Source organism: Puma concolor, chromosome F2 (genome assembly GCF_028749965.1).
Source record: "Puma concolor isolate L17-30 chromosome F2, mPumCon1.1.hap2, whole genome shotgun sequence".
NCBI lineage: Eukaryota > Metazoa > Chordata > Mammalia > Carnivora > Felidae > Puma > Puma concolor.
The window spans coordinates 33331774-33355831 of record NC_141684.1 but is presented as its reverse complement, the minus strand read 5'-3'; the positions used below and the strand labels follow the sequence as shown (position 1 = coordinate 33355831).

At 36.8% G+C, this 24058-nt stretch overlaps 1 protein-coding gene across 1 annotated transcript in view; it reads left to right on the top strand.

Annotated features, from left to right (window-relative positions):
• The window catches only part of LOC147571917 (uncharacterized), a 300496-nt gene extending 277038 nt beyond the window's left edge, over positions 1-23458 (top strand). The window contains exon 7 of the mRNA XM_086695950.1: positions 23375-23458. The gene's annotated coding sequence lies outside the window, so the exon portion shown is untranslated. The remainder of the gene's footprint in view (positions 1-23374) is intronic.
• Positions 23459-24058: the final 600 nt, after the last annotated feature.

The window sequence follows — 24058 nt, the reverse complement described above, 5'->3', positions numbered from 1 at the left end:
TGAATGACTTCATACATAAGAGTCATATAGATGTAAGTAAACCTGTCCCTAAGTTACTTTCACACCCATAGTAGAAGATCTAATTGTCCAGGGGCTGTCTATTCCCTGTACTTGTCCTTGCAACACACAGCTTACTGGCCCAGAAACCTTATGGACTATGGGATTTCAGAGCTATTGATAGGATAGTTATTCTCCATTTCCTAGTCATCTCAAACCCAAGCACTTTTCTGTGGCAAGTTATTCCAGACTCAAGTTGGTTCACTGCTGTAGACTTCTGTTCAGCCCTTTTCGGAATTCCTGTGGGCCCCAACAGTTAATATCTATTGCCTTTATTTGAAACAATTGCCAATATACCTGGACAGTCATGCCTCAAGGGTCCTCTAAAATTCTTTCTTATTTCTCTGAAATACTTCGCTGAGATTTAAACACTCTCCAGTTCCCCTTGGAAATTGACCCTTTTACGATATGTAGATGACTTCTGGTTGTGTTCAGTTACCAAAGAGGAGTCCACAAAAGATTCCTTTTATTTACTGCAACTGTTAGCTGAAAAGGGACACAAAGTCTCCAAGGAGAAATCACAATTATCTCTAGCCACTGTTCATTACCTAGGTCATGATCTAAGCACTGAAGGACTTCAGCTGTCTCCCAAAAGAATTACACTAACCCAGGACTTTCCTAGACCCACAACTAAGGGACAGCTTCGTGGATTTCCAGGCTTGGTTGGTTATTGCAGACTTTGGGTTCCTAATTTTTCCCCTATAGTTTCCTCACTCAATGAGGTTATTAAAATCTCAGTTCCTGAGCCCTTCTCTTGGGAAGAAAAACATGAGTAGGCTTTCATTAGGTAAAACAAGTACTGCAAGAATCACTTGCCTTAGGGCCACTTAACTCTTCAAAACCTTTCAATTTCTCTGTGCATGAAAGGGATAAGCAAGCCCTGGGAATGCTCACTCAAGAACATGGTAATAAACACAGGCTTATTGCCTAATATAGCATACAACTTGATTCAATTGCTTGTGCCTATCCCAGCTGTCTAAAGACTATAGCCACAGCTACAAAGGTAGTGGAAGCCTCAGCAGATATGACCCTAGGAAATGATATTTATTTGCAAACTTTACATGCTGTCCAACTCTGACAACTTCTGTTCTTAACTCTGAATTAACTCAACATTTCTCTATAGATAGAGTAACTTCTTATGAGATCCTTCTGCTTTCATAACCTAATCTACATCTTAAACATTGCAACTCCTTAATCCTGCCTTGTTACTATATCTCCCTGAGGAAGGGAAGCCCTGCAGCTGAAAGGTAATAAGGTCCCATTTGGTGACATCATGTCCTGATTTACAAGTTACCCCTTTAATTCTGATCTAAAGTTGTTTGTTGATGGATGATACTTAGAAAGGAAAAAAGGAATTCCTAGGCTGGTTATGCTATTACCGTTCAATATGACCTACTCAAAAGGGGAAACCTCCCACAAGCTAAATCCATGCAACAAGCAGGGCTCCGTGCCTTACCCAAACGTGCTCATTATCAGAAGGACAAATTGTAAATATTTACGCTGATAACTGGTATGCTTTTGGGTTTGTCCATGATTTGGGGGATGTTATAGAAATGGGTTTTCTTACATCCTCTGGAAGTCCAATCAAAAATGGGCAGCAAGTAAATGATCTTCTTACTGCTTTTCTTTTACGTTCTGAAATTGCTGTCATCAAAACTGAGATTCACACTAGACTGAGTCTGAGTATGAGAAATGTTCTAGCTGACTTTTATGCAAAGGCAGCAGTAACAGAACCTATAAAGATTATGGCACATGTGGATGAAGTCTATCTTGCTTCTGCAAAAAATGACCCCTCATTGCTAGACTTTTGCCATCCTGATTTCCTTGTAATGCGGCAACATCCTGCTCCTGAATCAGGGAAATTAAGATAGTTAAACAATGGCTGTAAATTAAATGAACAACCAAGGCTATGGAAAACAGAAGACAGCCTCTTGGTTCTTCCAAGCCCCCTGGAAAACCTCATTTTTCCATTTTTGCTTTCCTTCACTCATCATAATGCATTCAAGATGATTCAAATTATGAGCTAATACTGGTTGGGAGACATCTATAAAATTGCAGAAACAGTACTAGCAATATCTGACCTGCCACATCCATAATCCTGGAAAAACTATTTTTGTCCCCAGTGGCCTCAGAACTCCTCCTTTGGACTCTTTGAACACCTGAAGCTGGACTGCTTTCAGCTGCCTCTTCATATGGGTTGTCAATATGTTCTTGTTATTATATGTGTGTTTTCCAGGTGGACTGAAGCTTTGCAAGTCTGATGCCCTTACTGTGGCCAAGAAACTGTTAGAAAATGTGTTTCCAATTTGGGATACACCTTCCACAGTCTCTGGGCACCTACCTCACCAGACAAATCATACAAGCCTTCATGAAAATCTAGCAAACCTCGTAGAATGATCACTGTGCTTCCTACCTTCAATCATCAGGCAAGGTTGAGAAAACTAATGGGATCCTCAAACTTAAAATTACTAAACATGTCAAAACCACTGAACTCCCCTGGCTTAGGGTATTGTCTTTGGTCTTGCTGAATGTTCACAGTAACCCCTTTGGAAAAAAAAGTCACATCACATGAAATAGTCACTGGTAGACCAATGTCTATCATCCTTTTGCTGATTTTCTGTCTCATGCTATTATGACCAGCTGCTGTTAAGTCTTTAATGTCTTATGCTCAAGCATAAAACCAACAGATTAAGAAAGCTTTTCTGTATCCCAGTGCAAGGTCCTGTTGATCACAGTCTGGAGCCTGGTGATGGGTGTACTAGAAGGGTCATCACAGGATGACCATTGAAAAGGACCTTATGAAATACTCCTGCCCACTACACTGCTGCAAAAGTAGAATATATTGAGCCTTGGATACACATCTCACAGCTAAAGATGGCCCCACGTGACATCTAGTCCTATACAGATGCTAGAGGTCTATGAATCAAATTGATGAAGAAGAGAAGTAGATGGCATCAAAATAGACTGCTTCCATTCAAGAAGATGGATCGAGACTTCATACTTTAATTAAATCCCAAATCCTCTATTTCTTCCTCTTTTCTTTATTCTGGTATTGGTCTGGAAAGATAATGGCCCTGTCCATATCTCCTAGGTCATTGCTAAGTGGGGTAAACTTTCAGATTGCTGGATTTGCCATGGTGCGAGAGATCCCCTTCTCTTCACTATGACCAATTTCTCTTTGCAATGTCATTGTAAACTACAGTTGACACCCCTTAGAAGAGTGTACCCAATTGGACACATCAACCTACATGAATCTTAGTACATTTGCACCCCCATATTCCCATGATTATCTAGATCAGATTTGACCTCACTCACTAAAAGATCTCACTCTTTGTAAGGCAGCACCCATCTTTGTAAGGCTTTTAAGATGTCTTTTTTATTTCAAAGTAGGAGACTTTTCTCCCATATGTGCAAAAATCTGACAGACCCATGGTTCAGGAGTAAATAGAAATAAGAATATGATCAAAAGGATCTCAACACTTAGAGACATTATAGATTTTATTGCTAAGACATTGCCCAGAAAAGATCCTTAGACTCTCTGGCCAAAAATTGTTCTTGAAACATGATTATTTTTTAGCTAAGCAAGGAGGTATCTGTGCTATGGCTAACACTACCTGCTGTACCAGGATTAACACTTCTGGGGAAGCTGAAACTCAGTTATATTAGATCACTGAGCAAACCAGTTTGGCTTAAAATGGCAACTTCTTCAACGACGTCTTTCTTTGATTGTTTTAGGTCTTAGAAACAATGCTCCCAACCATTGGGAATTATCCTACCTATAGTTATCATAATAATCTTCCTGGTGCATTGTATTCTTTCAAAAGCTTTAAGTGCATATTTGCAGCCACTGACCACCAATCAAATGATCTACTTAAGACTGGAACATGAAACATGGAATGAAGAGAATGACCAACCAAAAAATTCTATGACTGAATTTATGATCTGTGAATACCACAGAAATTCAACCAAAAAACCCAGGATCAACAAAAGCTGTGAGAACTGTAAAGCAGTAGTTGACAATGGTGCTAATGCATTAATGCCTTAATTTTTATCACAACTCTCAGGCTAAGAGTTTGATCAAAAGGGAGCAATTGTTAAAAAGGACAACAGGCCCAACATAGAGCTACTTATGTTAAGCCCCACCAAAATTTAATACCTAACCTGATTGCAGTTCAGTCTCTTCCAGGATTATTTTAAACCATTCTGTCTAGAATTTCCTGATCAGCACTAGTGACATAGTCTGCATGCTAAGACCCCCACCTTTCCCCCAAAGGAAGGTGAACTTGTCTGAAATAATCCTTTTTTTTTTTCTTTTGCTAGTATCTTCCATGTCCAGCCCTGTTTCTGCCTATAAAAGCCTTCTATTTTATCCAATTCCTTGGAGTGCCCTTCTATTTGTTAGATGGGATACTGCCTGGTTCATGAATCATTGGATAAAGCCAACCGGATCTTTACATTTACTCTGTTGAGTTTTTGTTATTTAACACTTCTCATATGTTTCTGTAACTGGGAGGGAGGTTTAGAATCTCTACTTAGTGCTCTCATCCTTGTTAAAATAGGGATGTCTGTGTTTCCTTAAGCCTTTCCTCAGACTATCTTCACGCCTCACTTCCAATCTACAGTCAAATTTTTCTCTGTCTCTCTGAAACCATGGATTTGCTGCAATAGTCTCCTATCTGTTTTTTTTTTTTTTTTTGCTCCCACATGTCTCTACCGTGTTCTTCGTATAGTAACTAGAGTCACCATTCTAAAACTGAACCCTCCACCTCCCTCTCACCCTCGTCTCCACTTTATGCTCAAATATGTTCTCTTTTGTTCATTCATTCAACAAAAATTTTTCTGGCTTCTGACTTTGTAGTGGGAACAAATTACAATCTCTATTACAAAGGCTGCAACTTCTTACCTCTGTTACTGACTTGGGTCCTTGGACCCTCTGAGCAAAGAAACCGACTGGGCTCAGTGAAAATTCCAGGCAAGATTTTATTGGGGCTTATGTTGGAGCATGAGGGAAACAGCACAAAGGAAAGGGTCCTTCAGTCCGCAGAAACCTTTTAAAGAGGTAAGGTGGGAAAGAAATGACACAGAATGTTGGGCATGCAGGGACAATGGACAGAACATGCTACATCATACATCATATGTGTCAATAGCATGTTAAATCTCCACCCCGGGCATGATTTTTAGTATTATAATGAGCGATAAAGTTGGTGAAAAGTCAGCACTACTAGGATCCACCTTAGTGCTGGTTCAGTTTGGTTCAGTCTTCTCCAGTCTTCATATTTGAGTCTCCTATGGTAAGCATCTTGCTTCTGCATTCCTGCAAGATATGCTACTCAGGGGACATAGGGTTGCAGCTATGAAGGAACACTGGGTTTCATGGTCAGGATTGAGGGGACTCGAGTCCAGTCCCTGGTCTGTTTTACTTCTGTTACCCATTTCAACCCCTACACAATTCTCATTTCAGTCCTTTCCTACTTATCTTTCAAGTCTCAGATTAGTTGTTAGCTCTCTGGGATCCCTTTTTTAACATAGGTTTTTCTGTCATGTGCTCCTTGGTTATCCTGTTCATTCCTTATTTTTGTATGTACATGCACTGCATATTTATTAATCCTCTTTAAAGTGCTGGTTTGTTGTAATACAGTTGAATACTCTTTTCTTGTTCTTTTTCTCCTTCCTCTTCTTTTTGCTCTCCCCCTCCTCCCCTTCCTCCTCTTCCTTCTTCTTTATCAATACTTTAGTTGTATTGTGTTTTATTTTTTATGCAACACTATTCCAAACACCAATTACATTACATTGTTAGGTCTTCACCCAAAACCCTGTGAGTAGGCAAATGAGTGTAATATATCTGTTTAACAGGGAAGAAAGCTGGGATTCGTGCTGATTAATTGTCTTCTAGAGCTACCCTGGTAGTGAGTGTCAGAGTTAGATTTCCAAGTCCCAGCCCAAGTTCATTCTATTTCACCTCATCTCTTGATTTGAAAAAAAGACTCTGCTCCATAAGGGGCCAGGTGTACTGGGAGCCCTCAACATCGAGATAGACATTCACAAAGTTAAACAAAATATTGTTCTCTCTATTTTATCCTCTCTGTTTCTGTAGGTGAAGTCTATAGGACGTGGGCATAAGAGACATATTGTGAGTAATGGAAGCTGATACTGCCTTCCAAGGTTTAATCAAAGGGTTAAAAAAGTGAAAAGACTTTTTAGAGCATGGGAAGAAACCTTTTCCCAGTAAATCTGATGATATGCCTGTAATTAAGTCAAATAGGTTAAAGGCTTGTTATGCTAGCATTAACACGTAATTCATCCATTGAATTACAATGAGATTCATGTAAGGATTACACGTAAAATTCCATGTAATGAGATGTATTCATCATCAAAAGCTTTTTGCCCTTTAAGAAAATGTTACAATAATTATCCCATGAACGTGAAAAGTCAATAGAGGTGAAAATACATGTCTTTTTATACCATCATTGTGATTGTATTTATATTGGCAAGGCCTAACCTTGCTGGCATTTAACTTTCTAGGGAGAGAACCCGGGCGGCTGCCGTCTCCTCTCATCTTACCCTTTCCTCCTGGGCCAACCAAGAGATGCTCTTTGGCCTCATTCTCATCTCCTCTACTGGAGATACAGGCACGAGAATCTTGTTTCTCAAGTTGCAAAACAGATAAGTTAGAATGTGATTACTTACTTTGCAAAAGGATTCACTAGAGACTTCCTTTAAAAACTCTCTTCCTTTTTTTCATAGCAGTTTTTCTTAAAGTGAGGGCTCAGCAGTATTTCGAATAGGAGCTTTAAAGATTATTACACATTTAACATGAATTAATTCAAAATTTGTGTGGACAAGTGTATTCTGGATTTATTAGTGACAACTATTGCAACCCTTGAGGATGATATAAGTATACAGGTGAGTTTGGGGAAAGCTCCAATAAGGATGACGATTTAAGGAGCTAGATCCATACAGAAAATATTATAATCCAGCCAAGGAAGTAAGTTTTTGCCCATGTGCCCAGGACTATATAAAAAGTTTACCTAAATGTTACTAGACAAGGACTTTTAAACAGTTCAGCCCTCCGTAGGATCTATATCCAATATAATGCCATATATAGTTGAATTCTTAAAAATTCCACCATTGCCATTTATCTAAAGGGAAATGCAGGTAGTAGGAGGTGAGTATGGAAATGTTAAATCCAGCATTTTAAAGGCCAAATTGAGTAACGTAGAGGTAGATTATTGCTATTTCAGCATTAAGTTCTTCTCTAACACCAGCCACCACACAAATAAGGCTAGTGTGTCTCACGCCATTGATGTGTCCCACTAATGAAGTAGGAGAAGTAACCGAGGGTACTTTATCTGTCTTGTGTTCATGAATGATTTTAGGCAATATCTGTCCAGCTAAGTGAAAATTTTTCCAATAATTTTGTGTAAATATGCAAAATATTCAAAGCAGGAAAATAGCGTTAAGAGAGACTTGGTCTTTTAAAAGAAAAAAAAAACATGCTTTGTTTGGAACTCTTGATGTATCTTTAAAAAAATGTTGCAGTCATAAAATATCCTTTACCTACTGACTGAGTAGGAAAATACCTGTCACTCATAGCCTCTTGCTTTCAGTCATGCTTAATAAAGAAGAGTGTCATTAGGAGTATTAAAATTTAATTTGATGTGTATCTTTAATGTATGTGTCATGTGATGTCTTAATTTTGTATGGGTCAGCAGGTGCTTTTTACTGACACTGCTATTATCTGAGGTAAATTCTCTAGTGTTCTTCCTGTACAGTCTAGTTTCTTTTATGTAAAAGAGATAAAGGAAGTGTCTTAATAATACTTTTTTTTCAGTACATGGAAACTGATGGAATATCTTATATTCTTAAAATCAAGATAGCCATTGCCAGAGCTCAAAGTCAGCTGGAAGGACTGAAGGAGACTAGCTGTCTCCTTTTGCTGTCATAGAAGATTCTTAAAAAATCTATATAGCCACCAATGTGCCTATGACTAAAATAGTGGGTCCAGTGGCCAGCAGACATCATGAATAAGCATTGGTGTTCTTTGCTATGAAGTCAATTTTATCCAAAAGTTCTCTTTATAGAAGAAAAGGAATAATTTATTTTTAAAATATGTTTGTTTTTGAGAGAGAAAGAGTGAGGGAGGGGCAGGGAAAGGGGGACAGAGAATCTGAAGCAGGCTCCATGCTGACAGAAAAGAACGAGATACAGGGCTCAAACCTATGAACCATGAGATCATGACCTGAGCTGAAGTCAGATGCTTAACCGACTGAGACACCCAGGTGCCCCAATAACTTATTTTTTAATAATAAAACTCTAGTCCAACTTTACTTTCCCTTCCATTACAACTTAGTCAACACTGACTTTTTCATCTATTGACATTCCATTAATTAATTGTTACTATTTATTGTTTAATGGCCACATGTCAGACACTTTTCTTGGTCCAGTAAGAAATATTAAAAATAAAGATAAATCATAGCCCCTGTTTTCATTTTACTTACAATATAAATGGAGGCAATAAATAAGATGGCTAAATAATCATAATATAAGGCAAAAATTTAATGAAATCCATGAGAGATGTTAATTCAAAATTGTATTGGGTTTTGGAGGGGATGGGGTTGCATCTACTTTTCAGGGAATCAGGTAAAACTTTATGAAGAATACTAAATAGGAACTAAGATGGTTGGATCTTTATGAATAGACAGGAACAGCACTTTCCAGTGGGAGGAATAGTAATAACAATGGCATGAAAACCGTGAAAATTGATAGTTTGTCCTGGAAACAATGAACAGTTCAGTTTGCCTGTGTTGGTAAATACTGGAAGCCACTAAATGCCCTAAAACAGTGGTAGTTTATTTAGTAAGAAATGGTGAATTACTGAAAGTTTGGGAGCATTATTATGCCATTATCAGAGTAAGGAAGGAAGATTTATCTGACAGCCATTTTACAAAAGGGGGAGATTTGAAGTCATATTGAAACCACAAGCATGGAAATTTATGAGAGCCTTAACTATTGTGATAAAGAGTAGCAAATGAAAAGCAGGGATAGAAATGGCATAGTTAATGACTTGCTTGATATATGGAGGGTGGGGAGAAGTGTTGGGATAAAAACCTAGGTTGAAAAGATGCCAAGGTTTTGAGCTTGGAGTGCTGAGAAAATAAAGTTATTAACCGAAATTGTGAAATTAGAAGTCCATGGGATTAAGGGAAGATGAAGAGTTGAATTTGAGTACAGTAAAATCTTGGTTTGTGAGCATAATTCTTTCCAGAAACATACTTGTAATCCAAAGCACTCATATATTAAAGCGAATTTCAAGAACCATTGGCTCAGTTGTGATCATGTGATGTTCGGTGTCACATACTAGCATTGCAAGACATTGCTTGTTTATCAAGTTAAAATTTATTTATTTTTTTTTTTTTTTTTTTTTTTCAACGTTTATTTATTTTTGGGACAGAGAGAGACAGAGCGTGAACGGGGGAGGGGCAGAGAGAGAGGGAGACACAGAATCGGAAACAGGCTCCAGGCTCCGAGCCATCAGCCCAGAGCCTGACGCGGGGCTCGAACTCACGGACCGCGAGATCGTGACCTGGCTGAAGTCGGACGCTTAACCGACTGCGCCACCCAGGCGCCCCAAATCAAGTTAAAATTTATTAGAAATGTTTGTTAGTCTTGTGGAACACTAGAAGAACAAATTATTCACAATCCAAGGTTTTACTGTATTTGTTGACTCATTTATTCATTCAGAAATCTTTCCTGAGCACCTCCTAGACAGATCCCTCTTAATTGTCTATTTAAAATGTGTCAGGAAAGGAAATGGAAAATGATACTTCTGGAGCTCTAATTGACTGCCCAAACCTTTTTGTGTTTTAAACATTGCATTTAGTAAATTTTAGGAACTTTGCTTTGCTATTGGATTATATCTTTCTTTTTTTGGGTGTTAAGGTGGTGTTATATTAAGCAATAGTGATGCAACTGAGTATTTTTTTAAACTTTTAATTTTTATATAATTTTAAAGCTGCAAGATAGGACACAGAATTACCAAATAGTCTTCATTCAGCTTCCTCTAATGTTAACATTTTACATAGTAGGATTGTCATGGTCTGTATTCCATCTTTGGGTCCCTTGACAATGTGGTTGATATTGTAAAAATTTTCCTATTGTAAATTCTTTAAGATGTTTATTTCTATGGTTTTGACAAATATATAAAGTTGCGTATTTACCACCATGTGGGATGGTTCTATGGCACCCAAAATTCTTTTATGCTGCTCCTTTGTAGAAATACTTTCTCCATTCTCAACCCCTGATCCGATTCCTATCCTTTTAGATTATCTTTTCAAGCATGTTATATGAGTGGAATTGAATAATATATAGACTTTTGGTTTTGGGTTTTTTTTTCAGTTTGAAAAATATGTTTCAGTTTCATCTCTGTTATTTACATGGATCAATATTTATTTTTGAGTAGTATTCCATTATATGGATACACTACAGTTTGTTTATCCATTCTCCTGTTAAATAACATTTAGGTTGTTTCCAGTTTCTGGACATTATGAATAGGGCTGCTATAAGTATTCACATTCAGGTTTTTGTGTGTGAATATGTATACTGAATCTGCTTGGGTAAATACTAAGATTGTTGGCTGTGTAGTACTGTGCATTCTAATATTATCTACACTATTCTAATAGATGAGTAGTGATAACTCATTGTGATTTTATTTTGCATTAATCTAATCACTAATGAGATTAAATATGTTTTAATAGGCTCATTTGTTGTTTGTATCTCTTTGGTGAAGTGTGTGTTCATGTGTTTTACTCATTAAAAAAATTGGGGTTTTGTTTTGTTGAATTTTGAAAATTCTTTGTATATTCTAGACAAAGGTCTTGATTTGTCAGATATGTGTTTTTCAAATATTTTAGCTCACTCTGTGGCTTGGAGACAATAGCATCCTTCTCAATAATTGAAAAAAATAAGTAGGCAGAGAATAAGGAAGGATGTAGACGATTTCAACAGGACCTTCAGTTTGACCTGACACTCATTTATAGAACACTCCATCCAACAGCACCATAATACACATTTTTCTGAAATACATATGGAAGTCAGCAAGATAGACCATATTCTGGGCTGTAAGCAAACCTTATAAAACTTAAGAGAATAGAAATCATACGAAGTATGTCCTTGGACCTATTGGAATTAAACCAGAAACCAAAAACAGAAGGTTACTTGAAAATATCCAAATATTTGAAAAATAAAACATATACTTCTAAAAAATGCATGGATTAGATCTTTAAGACAATTAAAAATATTTTAAACTGGAACTAAGAACAGTTAGACCAAATAGAACATAACTCTTGGATATTTCCTCATGTTTTTCCCCCACTGTTTTTTTTTTCTTTCTGCTTCAGTTTGAGTAATTTCTATAGATCTAACAAACTTTAATTATCTCTTAGTTGGATTTGTTGAGTCTACATGCATACCAGCTCATTGAAGGCATTCCTCAACTCTGTTGCTGTATTATACATGCCTAAAATTTATGTTTAATTTTGATACTTTTAATTGCTCTACTAAAGTTACCCATCTGATGTTGCATGTTGTTCACCTTTGCCATTAGATCCTTTAACATATTAATTCGAGTTATTTGGAAGGACCCTTTCAGATAGTTGTAACATTTGTGTCATATTTGAGTCTTGTTTGGATGATTGCTTTGTTCCTTGGGAATTGTTTTTAACCTCTGGTATTGTCATTTTTTGTTGAAAGCCAGACATTTTATGTAGTAGTGAGACTGAAGATAAATAGTTCTGCTTCGAGATAAATACTTTTTACCATCTTCTAGGTCATTAGTGTGGAGGTTAGTGTTAATCTAATCGGAAGCTGGATTCTTTTTAACTCTATGTCCCTGAGCTGAGACTAGTGTCTCCAAGACTTTTTTTTTCTTTAAAAAAATTTTTTTTTAATGTTTATTTATTTTTGAGAGAGATACACACACACACACACACACACACACACACACACACACACACAGAGTGAGAGCTGTGGAGGGACAGAGAGAGGGAGACACAGAATCTGAAGCAGGCTCCAGGCTCTGAGCTTTCAGCACAGAGCCCGACATGGGACTCACGGAGTGTGAGATCATGATCTGAGCCAAAGTCAGACGCTTAACAAACTGAGCCATCCAGGTGCCCCCTTTTTTTTCTTGATGAAAAAAAATTTTAAACTGAGGTCTACTGGTTTATAAGAAAAACAATCTTCAAACTCTTTAAAATATGGTGTAAGATTTTGTGTGATTGTGGGCAAAGGAGTTTCTGTAGCTCTCATAAATTCTTCAGAGTGGTCCATGATTTAATAAAAATTATTAACAATAACTTCTGCTTTATGACCTTTTAAAATACTCATCTTACTTTCTTCTTTACCACTACCTAATGCTATCAAAAACCCCAATGTTAAAGTTAAATTGCTACTACAGTCTTTTGCCAAATTCCAGTCAAAGTGAGAAGTGAGGATGAATTAGCAAATAATTAGGTCTGTGTAGCCCCAATCACAAATTTCAGGAAGGGCTACTGTACAATGTGTTAATTGCAAAACTAAACAAATCTGTGATCCCTATGCAATGTAGGGGCCACACGGGTCACTGCTACTTCTCACTTGCTTATTTGAAGGGTTGGTAGATGGAACTGATCCAAAAGCAACAGATATGTGATGATTGGTCCTGAGCTCTTTCAGATAAAGGTAATGGAGTTCCTGGTGCCCATGTGACACATCTCTACTTTTGTAATAAAAGTTGATAGGAAAAAAAAAAAATACTATTTCCTTTACCAAAACTGATCTTGCAGTTTGTCAAAATTGTTTACTATATAGCATGAGATGGATTGTAGAGTATGTAACTGAAATATAGGAGGAAATTTTTGCATTTTGTAAATTTTAGGCACTTCCCAGTTTGTTTTCTTTTGAGGAGCAGAAATTTTGACTTCTTTGTAAGATTTTTCACTTCTTTGTTTTCTGAAATAACTTACTGACAATTGTGTTTAGGAAATCTCCCCCTTCCTCCCCCAAAAAGGAAGGGTTATTTGGCACTAACCCAAGTGGAGTGCTTTTATTGTTTTCTAGGAAGATATCAGGATATTCCTCTGTTATAGGCTGAATTGTGTTCCTCCCAAAAATATACATGTTGAAGTTCTAACCCCCTACTATCTCCAAATGTGACTTTATTTAGAGAAGGGACTTTAAAGAGGTAGGTAAGTTAAAATGAGGTTGTGTGGGTGGTCCCTAATCGAACATAACTGGTGTTGTTTAAGAAGAGATTAGGACACAGACACAGACAGAAGGAAGATTATGATGACGCAGGGAAAAGTGGGCATCTGCAGTGTAAGGAGAAAGATCTTAAAGAAACCAAACCTTCCAACACTTTGATCTTGGACTTCTACCTTCCAAAATTTTGAGAAAATAAACTTCTCTGGCTTAAGCCACTTAGTTTGTGATATTTTGTTATGGCATCCCTAGAACTACGGCTTTCAATATCATCTTGTTACTCTGTTTCATTTACGCATTTATGAAGATATAATCAAAAATATATTTAAAATATTTTGATATTGTGACAATCATTTTTAGTTTATATTGCAAAATATGTGTCTCTTTGTATATATTTTCTCTACTGGTAACATGCATATAATTATATCTAGCCACTAAGTGTTCTAGGAGACTTCTACAAAATGATCATAACATATATTAACACCTTTAAGCAAGGTATCATATCAAATGGGATATATGCACATTCTGCTAAGCTATAAAAACAAGATCATATCTAACAGATATTTTGAAGCTAAAATTACTTTAATCTGGCACATTGTCAAATATAGTGCCATATTTGTGGCAATTTTATCAAATGTAGTAATAAAGGATATCATAGTAACTATGCACAGAGTGTCAAAATGTTTCCTGTTTATACATACTGGAGATTTGTGTATTTTTATATGAGCAATGTAGTGTTGATTCATAAAATTCAACTACTAAAAAGACATGGGGGTGCAATAGGGTATAGAGGCCAAATTAATTTGATGATAGAATGAACTAGGTCTGATTCTTGAATCTACCACTTGTTTGATGTTTGGGTGTGCTCTTCACTTCTAAATCTTAGTTTTTTCATCTTTAAATGGGGATCATTATAGGATATTGTGAAGCCTAATGAGATAATGGATGTTAAGTACTTGGCTTAATTGCTTGGCAAATTGTAGGTGCTCAATGAGGATTAGGTATCACCGTCATCATCATCACCGTCACCATCATCATCAGTAAATTAATAAATGGTAAAAAAGTGTCACCCCAAAGAAAAACAGAAGAAAATGTCAGAGATGGCTTGAACTGTATAATTATCCAGAAATATTGGATGAGATTTTTATAACTACAGCATTAAACTTGGTGCATTTAATTTCCATTGTCTGTAGAGGAAAATTAAGGTGCAAAGACATATTACTCAACTGAGGTCTTTGATCTAAGTTTTCATGGAAATGTTTTATTTCCTTTCAGGAAGAAGCAAATTGTTCAACATCTATGTAGATCCCTGTTATAATAAAAATGGTCAGTACTCTTAAAACATGATAGAGAAATACTAGTTATAATATTAATTTGTTCTACATGTTACAGAGCAAACTATATGGTCAAGACAATATATGCCATCTGTAATTAATTCTCTGGGTAACTGGATAGGTAAAGATATAACTTGTAGTTATATAATAGTTATATCCTAGTAGTCAACTTAAGATTGTATAATTATAATATAGTACTTTTTTTTTTTTATTTGAGAGAGAGAGAGAGAGAGAGAGAGAGACTGAAATCCCAAGCAGGCTCCATGTTCAGCACAGAGCCTGACTTGGGGCTCCGTCCATGACCTTGGGATCATGACCTGAGCCAAAATCAAGAATCAGATGCTCAACCGACTGAGCCCTCCAGGTGCACCTAGAATATAGTACTTTCTATAAAACAGGATGCTTTGAGCATCCTGACACTATAAATAGTTTTTAAAGGAAGATATTTAATTACACAGGAAATATTTACAAAAGAAAACTTATCCCAATATCTTTTCTTCCCCATAGTAAAGGGCATGGTCCAGGAGGATGCACATTGGGGATTTAAATTTACCCTTCATTTTCCTCTTTGCCCAGGATTTCATTGAATGGCAGAATTTAGGTAACATCACTGGCAATAATGGTGTTTCACTCTCAGCTACTCTTCTAGCTATGCCAACAGGATTTATTGAGCTCTATTTGATTCCAGTGTTTGATGGTATGAAACATAGTCTTCTTAAGGTTAATTTTCCTCTTTGCAGGGAAATTATCCAAGAATAGGGTGACAAACTTTATATTTTTGAACTAGTAATTCTGGCTGGGTCAGTATATTGAGAAGTCTAGTATATTTTGCCTGTGTTTACTGGCATACTGCAAAGAACTTACTCTGATTTTGGTAGACACCATTACTTAGATGAAGGCTTCCAGACGACTCCTCAGAACTGAGCACTCAGAGGTCAAGAAGGCCTGAGAGAAACAATTTAATTGCAAATTGGCAGTAAAAATATTGTCAGCCTAGAGAAGGAATTAGATCAATTTAATATGAGAGGGCATTCATTATTCTGAGCCACAGTAAACCAGTTGAATTAATAGTATATATTCCTTTCTAAACAATGCAGTAATTTTATCTTTGAAATCACAATATGAAAGTTGCTTTGCTTACTATGGCATTGTAATTTTCAAAGTATTTTCACAGTTTAAAAAAATTTGGGCAAAGGTCTACTTATGCCCACATATAATTCCCTTTTTTTGAGGACAGGTGGAACTTGTGACAAAAGAGATGAAATATTACTACCTTGACTGAGTTACATTATAGAAGACTCTATTTTACTGGACTGGAGTGAGATTGCCCACATAGCATTAAAGAAGTAAGCAGCCATGTTGTAAGATACTCTTTGAGAGGACCATGTGGCCAGGAACTGCAGGCAACTCACAGGACCTCAAAGCAGCCTCTAGAAGACAGCCAGGAAGATGATGAGGCCCACAGTCACACAGCCACAAGGAAATGAATTTTGCAAACAACTTGAATTGAGCTTCTCCAGTCAACTCTTTAGATAAGAATGCCTGGTCAACACCTTTATTCCAGTGAGATCCTGGGCAAAGTAATCAGCTAAACCCTGCCAGACTCCCGACCCACAGAAACTGTGAAATAATAAACGTGTATTATGTTAAGCCACTAAATTTATGGTAATGTGTTATGTGGGTCTACATAAACTAAATACTGGCAAATAGTGAATGAGATACTCTAACCTTATTTCAAAGTCATTCTTATGCAAAAATAGCTACCCAAATAATCAAAGTTGCAATTTCATTTTCTCTTCTCATAAAGTTCCATTCCTTTTCACTCATTCATAATATATAAATCAGAAAGATGAGTAGTGTTTCTATTTTAAGGACCTTTATGATATAAAATAGATATACAGAAAAACCATGAAACCAAGTATATCTAGATGGTCACAGACACAAAGCAATGAAATTGACCAAATGTCTATATTGAGAGTTACTTGCTTTTTTTTAAAAAAAAAGTCTTGAAATGATTGGCTATGGTTGGAAAGAAAAATTTCAAATATTCTTAAGACAATCAGATTGGTGAGCATTCTCAGGAGAAAGTGAACTTGGGACTGGATTATGGAGAACTTTGAGTGTCCAGCTGAGGAACTGAAATTTATCTGATAGTGAATTGAGAACTTTAGGGTTTTAATAGGCTTCATTTGCTAGCATCATGTCAGAATGGATGACAGCAATAGCAAGTAGAGAGTTCCTGGTGATTCTGTGTAATACACATAGTATGTACAGGACCTTGGGTCAAATGCTGGGACTCAAAAAGGTATAGTAGGTAGTCTGCCTTCAGGTAACCTAGAATTTAGTAGGCGGATGGCTCTATACACTAACCAATAAGCAATAATATATAATCCAAATACTGAGTTAGATTCAAGTTAACTAAAAGGTTAGACAGCAGGGAAATAATTCAAACAAACTCTTGGGGAAGGTATTTATAGAAAAATAGACTTAATGGGACGCAAGAAAGTAAAATAAACATAGGTAAGAGGGATAGGGACATTATTCTAGGTTGAGTATCATCTAATCCAAGGGTAGAGCTTTAAAATGGCGTATACGGGATGTGAAGGGTAAATAAGTTTGGTTTTAATTGAAAGCTGATAGAAGAGTAAGAATATAATTTCCATGAAGGCAAGGATATGTTCTTCTTTGCTAAACTTATGTTCTCAGTACCAAGAATAGAGGTTAGCATATGGTAGGTACTGAACAAATAGTTGGGAAGGGAAGGGAAGGGAAGGGAAGGGAAGGGAAGGAAGGAAGGAAGGAAGGAAGGAAGGAAGGAAGGAAGGAAGGAAGGAAAAAGGAAGGAAAGAAAGAAGGAAAGAATAGAAAGGAGAGAGGGAAGGAGAGAGGATGAAAGCTAGAAAATGGGTTGGGTAGAGGAGAGCCTTGGGAGTCTTACGATGCAAACAATAGAGTCATCAACCTTTCCAACAACAGAGGCTGATTCTGGCGGATTATGCCCAGAAAGTGTTTTGTTTTGTTTTATTTTGCCATCAGGGTTATTGTGAAGACTAGGCTTAGACTTGAAGCTAAACTTCTGAGAATAGCACAATGTCACAGAGCTGGCTGTCCTGATGAGGAAATTCCTGCCCCTTTCCATGGCATTACTGAATCTAAAAACCATTGCATTTGCCTACCCTTCATGTCACTTCTGCACAAGAACTTCACTTTGCAATCACTGGAAAGCCGACATCAGTACTGCTGCCACCACCAAAATTGGCATGCCTCAATCCCTACTAGCACCGGCAAAAAGTAAAAACTTCACAGAGAGTGTCTTCATTTCCAAATCAAACCGTTAGGTGAATGTACCAGATTGGTGAAGCCCAGGTCACACGTCTGCTTTGTAGCTTCAAGGAAGGCTGGAACTTTTAGGTCTGACTGTTATGTTAGGGAAGAAGAACTTATCATGTGGAACTTCTTTAAATATAAGAAATCTATTCAAAATATGATGGGTAGATATGAATATGACAGTTATTTGCTGTGCAGTAAATTGGAAATTAAAGTACAAGCTACAAGTCTATCATGGTAACTCAGGAAGAATAATCTCACAATGTCATGCGGGACATACTTACGCAATCAGATACGAGAGCCTAATTGGGAGACCAGTTAGATAATTATTTAATTATTGGCTTGTCCTAGGGTTGCAGTCATGGGAATTTTAAGGGCAAGATCAGATACTGAAATATCGATAACATCACAATGTATGGAGTAAAAAGGAGAGGAAAGTGTCTGTAATGACCACCATGGTTTTTAGACTTAGAGAATGATGAGGTTATACATTGGAATAAGAGTGTCAAGGAAAAGAGAGTTTGGGATGATTTTCATCTTTAAACCTCAAGACCCTAGTACAGAGGTGGTACTCAGTAAATACCCAATCACCTAAGTAAATATGTTGAATGGCAATTTATGAGGAAGCTGGAGACTTGGGAAGGAAATAGTACCAGAAATAACAGTGATTCATATGGGCTGGTAAAACCTGAAAATTCTAGAAAATCGCTTGGGGAAGAAAAGCAAATGTCCAAAGAATGCATCTGAGGAGAGATACACAGTTAGAAAAAGGAGTAGGAAAAGAAGCAATGAAGCAGACTCATGAGGAAAAGATCAGAGAAGCTGAGGGAGATGTTAGAATGAATGATAAAAATGGTCAGGGATAAGAGTAACACTTGTTCACAATGCTGCACATCAAAGAATAAGACTTGAGGAATGTGCTTCAGTGGTTCTAAGTTATTTTTAAAAATTGTTCTTAAACATCTACTAATGTCATTGTCTCCTTAAAGACCCAGATTAAATATCTCATTTTTCCCAGGTAGAATACCACAATCACTTCAACAGGATAATTGTGAACCTAGGACTATGCTTTACATGTAGAAAGTGGTGCTTTTTAGTTCCCAAAGAATTTGTGATAAAATATGTGAATTTTAAAAATCTCTTTTGATTATAAGCATCCATAGTTCAGGTGGCTGGATCAGAAGACACTAATTGCACTGGAGATTTTCAGTAGAAGAACCAGAGAATAAAGATGCTGAATTCTTTATTCATTCAAATGTGAGACCAGAAAAATTTGAAAACATGTGGTCACAATTGTCCACAAAAAATTTTTTTTGTCCTTCACCCCCTCTCCCAAATACTCCAGATCAGTTAAAGACTCCATTAGCTAGGGAATAAAAGGAGAAAGGAGAGTAAAAAGAGCAAGAATTTATATTTTGCCTATTTCTGTGATCCCAGATGGATTTGCAAAATTCAGTGAGGAGGGAGAAGAGAGGTCTCACTGCTCCCATCTAAAGCTCTGGGGGGTCGTTCCACAGACATGTTTTGGGATGTGACATAGGAACAACAGAGAGTGGCCTCAGGAGGATGTGGGAGAGCATTGGCATTCCCTGTGCTTATGAGACAGGGTTCAGAAATTAGCTGAGAGAGAGAGAGAGAGAAATCATGCTTGAGCAAATGTGAGTACAGCAGTGGATGTGCAGAAGATCTCAGTGCCAAGCAAGGGACACTCAGAGCAGAGGAAGACAAGATGTGGATTGCTTCAGAATGTGCTTGTGTGGAAGAGGTTGGACCTAAGAATCTGACCTGAGAATGAGGTCTGCATAGGGCTAAGGTAGATCAAGACTTGAGAAGTAGACCAAGAATACTCTCATGGTCTTTGTTCACATAAGTCACCAAAACATTGCATCAATTCCAAGGAAAATGGAGAGCTTGGGGGACACTGAATGTGGACAATTTTAAATCCAAAATGACTGAAAAGACACTAAATTTGATGAGCCTATTTGGAAGTGACTGGATTATGTTTTCTGTATCAGAAGGAGGGTTCAAGCTCTCAAAAAATAATGTTAAAATGTTTTTTATAGATAGTACTTTGTTGATTGTGTGATTAGGAAATTCATACTCATCAAACACTGATTAGTCCCATCTACACAGGAGTCCCTGTAACACATTTCTCTCTGGTATTTATATGTGATAATCTCACCAGTTCCTGCCTTAATCATTTGTATATTTGCCAGAGGGCATATCACTCATCTGGACAGAGTTCAGGTTAATATGCCTTAGAATGGCCCAGACAATGAACATTAGAGCCTATGGAAATGACAAAGCCAACAAGGCCAGGTGAGGAACTTGGGAAGATAATCAGAAAATCCAGGGTCTCTTGGCAACCAGCAATAGTTAAAGCTGATACAAGCAGTGCCTAGGTGCCTAGTAAGGGGCTGCAAGTGAGACAGGTGGAATTCAGCATTAGAGGAAGTTCCTAAGCAGTCATTGTTAGAGGTTCGTTAGAACGGTTACCCTTTCCACATCAGGCATCTCTAACAGAGACCTTATATTGAGATCTAATTTCATGGGAAGGACCTTCTAGAGAACTTCTAGAGAAAGTCAGCTTTAAGAGTCCTAGGGAGTACAGTAGACAAAGGTCGTTAGGCAATGTATCAGGTCACATCAGATGACTGCTGCACAAAGACTAATTAGCAATTCTAATTTAGTGGTCAGTTATGGTCCCCTACTTCTTCTGATTCCCCTGGATAAAAATAGGATTGGTCTTGTAATCTGGGGTATGGATGAGCCTGTACCTAGTGAATAAGTGTCCCCAGTGCCATGATGGTCGATAACCAAGTCCTATCATCAGCCATCATTATCTTGCCCTGGCCCTTTGAATGCAATGAAACTGTGGCAGTGCCCTTTCAATATCAAACCACCCTTTGTGTTTTCTCCTGAGTCTTCAGCTGCCACACCCAATCAGAGCTCTGATTCTGCCACTTCACCCTCCTGTGGTCCAGTTCTCCGTTTCATATTAGCTTTGCAGAGAGTTTCAAGGAGCTCCAGAGTTGCTGGCATTGTCATATTTCAAGATCATACTGTTAAAGGAAGATTTTGGATTGAGCAATATGATGGCATATTTGAGAGAATTATCGAAGCTCTGATATTTGACTTACATTATCTTCAGAAGGAGCCCCAAGACAACATGGACACTCCCAGACATTCATCAAATATTCTGTCCTATCAAGTTTGCACCTATCATCAATGAGTCCCAGAAATGCATGCCTACTGTTTCTCAACTACTAAAGTCCCGAAAAAAATGTGGAGGAAAGGCCCTGAAATTTCATTTATATAGTAAGTAATATGTAAAGAAAAATAAGTAAAATAATAAACTATAATAAGTAAAAAAAAAAAAAAAGGTCTTCCTACTTTAGATTCATTTTGCCAGCATCGTTGAGTGTCTTTAAAAAATTGTATCTTGGCTGTCAATTACAAATGAAGCTTCGCAAGAGCTTTTGTTTAAACGTTGTACATTCCGATGTTAATATGGTTTTCCTAGAAAAGCAGCTGCCTTTTATGGATTTTAAAAAGCCACTGAGTTTTATCAAAGGTTCCTCTTTCATGTTCTTCGATTGCTAAGCTATATAAGTTAACCAAAAGATAACTGAGCATTAACCCATGTTGCCTTTTGTTTTTTATCTTCTTTTGAAATCCCATGAGTTTAGCTAAGTACATTAAATGGAGCATAAATCTTTATGTTGTTTTCATTAAGTCACATATTTGGAATATATATCTGAGACTATTTGATCGATTGTAAAATATTAGCTGCTGCACTGAAGATTTGTGACATGGATTTTAACAAGTGAACAAACATTTCAAGAGCACAGTAAAAACTATTGGCTGGGCAGCATGGATAAGTTATGACACTTGAGTTCAGAGAGATTTTACTCCATAGTATTTTCAGATATACATTGCAATTTACAAAATTAAACATGAGAAAATTTGGAAATAATTTAAAGATTTAGAAATATTTTCCATTTTTCAGTTTTTGCACTTTTATATTCTTATGATAACTGCCTGTCAAATTACATAAAAAATCCTTATTATACTGGCCCAACAAACATCCACTTACAGATTTATATATTTTACTCTTTTAATATATCATAAATACAATCTCAACTAGTCCCTGTGTCTCAGTTTTACCTTGTCATTTCCTAATCTGGGCTTTTCCTTATACTATTTCTTCAGCCCAGAAGTTTTCATGCCTATCTCTCTGCCTACCAAAATCTCATTCATTCATTTACAATTATTAAGCTCCTACTATATGCTAGACAATGTGTTTAGTATCTTTCAAAGTATAGTTTAAATGTCACTTAATCTATGAAACTTTTCATAATTTTATCTCTCCTTTAAAATAACAGGAAGGGGCGCCTGGGTAGCTCAGTCGTTTAAGCATTTGACGTTTGATTTTGGTTCAGGTCATGATCTCATGGAGATCTCATGGAGAGGTCATGATCTCACTGGAGTCTGTTTGGGATTCTCTCTGCCCCTTCCCCACTTGTGGTGTCTAAAAATAAATAAATAAACATTTTAAAAAAATTTAAATAGGAAGAATTTAAAAAGAGAGAAAGAGAGTTGAAATTCCAATAAAAGACAGTCAACAAGATGGCAGAAAAATTTGAGATTTTATCAGTTTAACAAATAATTCCCAAGCACCTATTCAAGAATATAAGTCAAAAATGAATTTCAAAATTGTCCTATTTCTAAAAGACACAATCTGTTTAGTAGAAGGTTTACATTTAGAAGGATTTTAAGTAAGGAGGCTTTATAGGTCATTAATGGAAATCTTTGAAAATTGCTATTCTATAACAACCGCTCATACAAGTTATTAGAGTTGTGTGCATGGATTTAGCCTTGCCAGTGAGATATTTTGAGTAATTCTCCAACATTGCTCAGCATTCCTGTATAGTAGAAAGTGGCCTAAGACTTTCTTGATGTGTGTAATGTTCAGGTTTCTTTAGTTTTCCTCTAAGAACAGTCAAGCATTCTCTCTTTCACTGGTGATAGGCATGGTCTCTCCAAGCATTAAACCAGTTCATTCATTGTCTATAATCCACACATCTGTCTCTGTTATGGCCATAGGATTGTGCTGCTTAATCCTGTCTGAGTGGCTTCCCAGGAAGGGAAAACAATCTCTTTGTTCTAATATCCCTGAAAAGACAATGTCTCCTTGTTGATAGGAGAAAAAGGTAGAACCTTTCCAAAATGAGCAGTGTCAGTGAGAGACTTATTGGCAAAATCTGACCTAGGTGGAGTCCATTTTCTCCCAAATAAAGATTTGGGAGAAATTTCAAGAAATTACTTATAAAGTTTACTTATAAAATACCTTTTAGGTATTTCAGAACAATTTACTATGCAAGCAGTTGAGTCTAATGACTGGGCATGGTGTTTCCTAGGGACATAATATGATGCATTACCAGTGTTCACTACAGCAAAGAAAATGGAAGGACCCAGATTACAATCCAGAATTTACCACTTTAGGTAAGTAACTGTAAATCAACATTGTTTCTAGATTTTTAATTCTGTCTTATATTTTATGGCAGAATGTGTTTGCTAATAACATTCTATAGCTGGAGGTCCTGTTTTGGGAAGAAATGAAATAGATAGTGGGGAGTATAAAGGTCTCTCAACATCTAGAGCTTGAATTAATTTGTGCCATAAGTCTATGAAGTGAGATAGAAAACTTTGGATTCAAGCAATAAATAATAAATCTTTGGCATGCTTCCAGATTTGAGATCAATATCATTTAAGAAGAAAAAAAATTTTTATAGTTACTGCTACGGCAGAGTAATCACTTGAAACATAGTGCCTAGAATAGTGCTTGGTATATGGTAGGTGATCAATGAATATTTGTTCAATGAATATCAACAAGACTTTTTTCTTTTCCCCTTCCTCTCCAACTACAGCCAAAATATCTCTTTCTAAGACATAGGTCTATCACTGGCTATTAGGGATGGCTATTAGGATTGAAAAACAACAAAAAGAACAACATTATTTTCCTTCTAGGTCCAAATATATCATGGTTTATTGTATGTGTTAACTTGTCTGGCCCACAGTGCCCAGATATTTGGTCAAATATT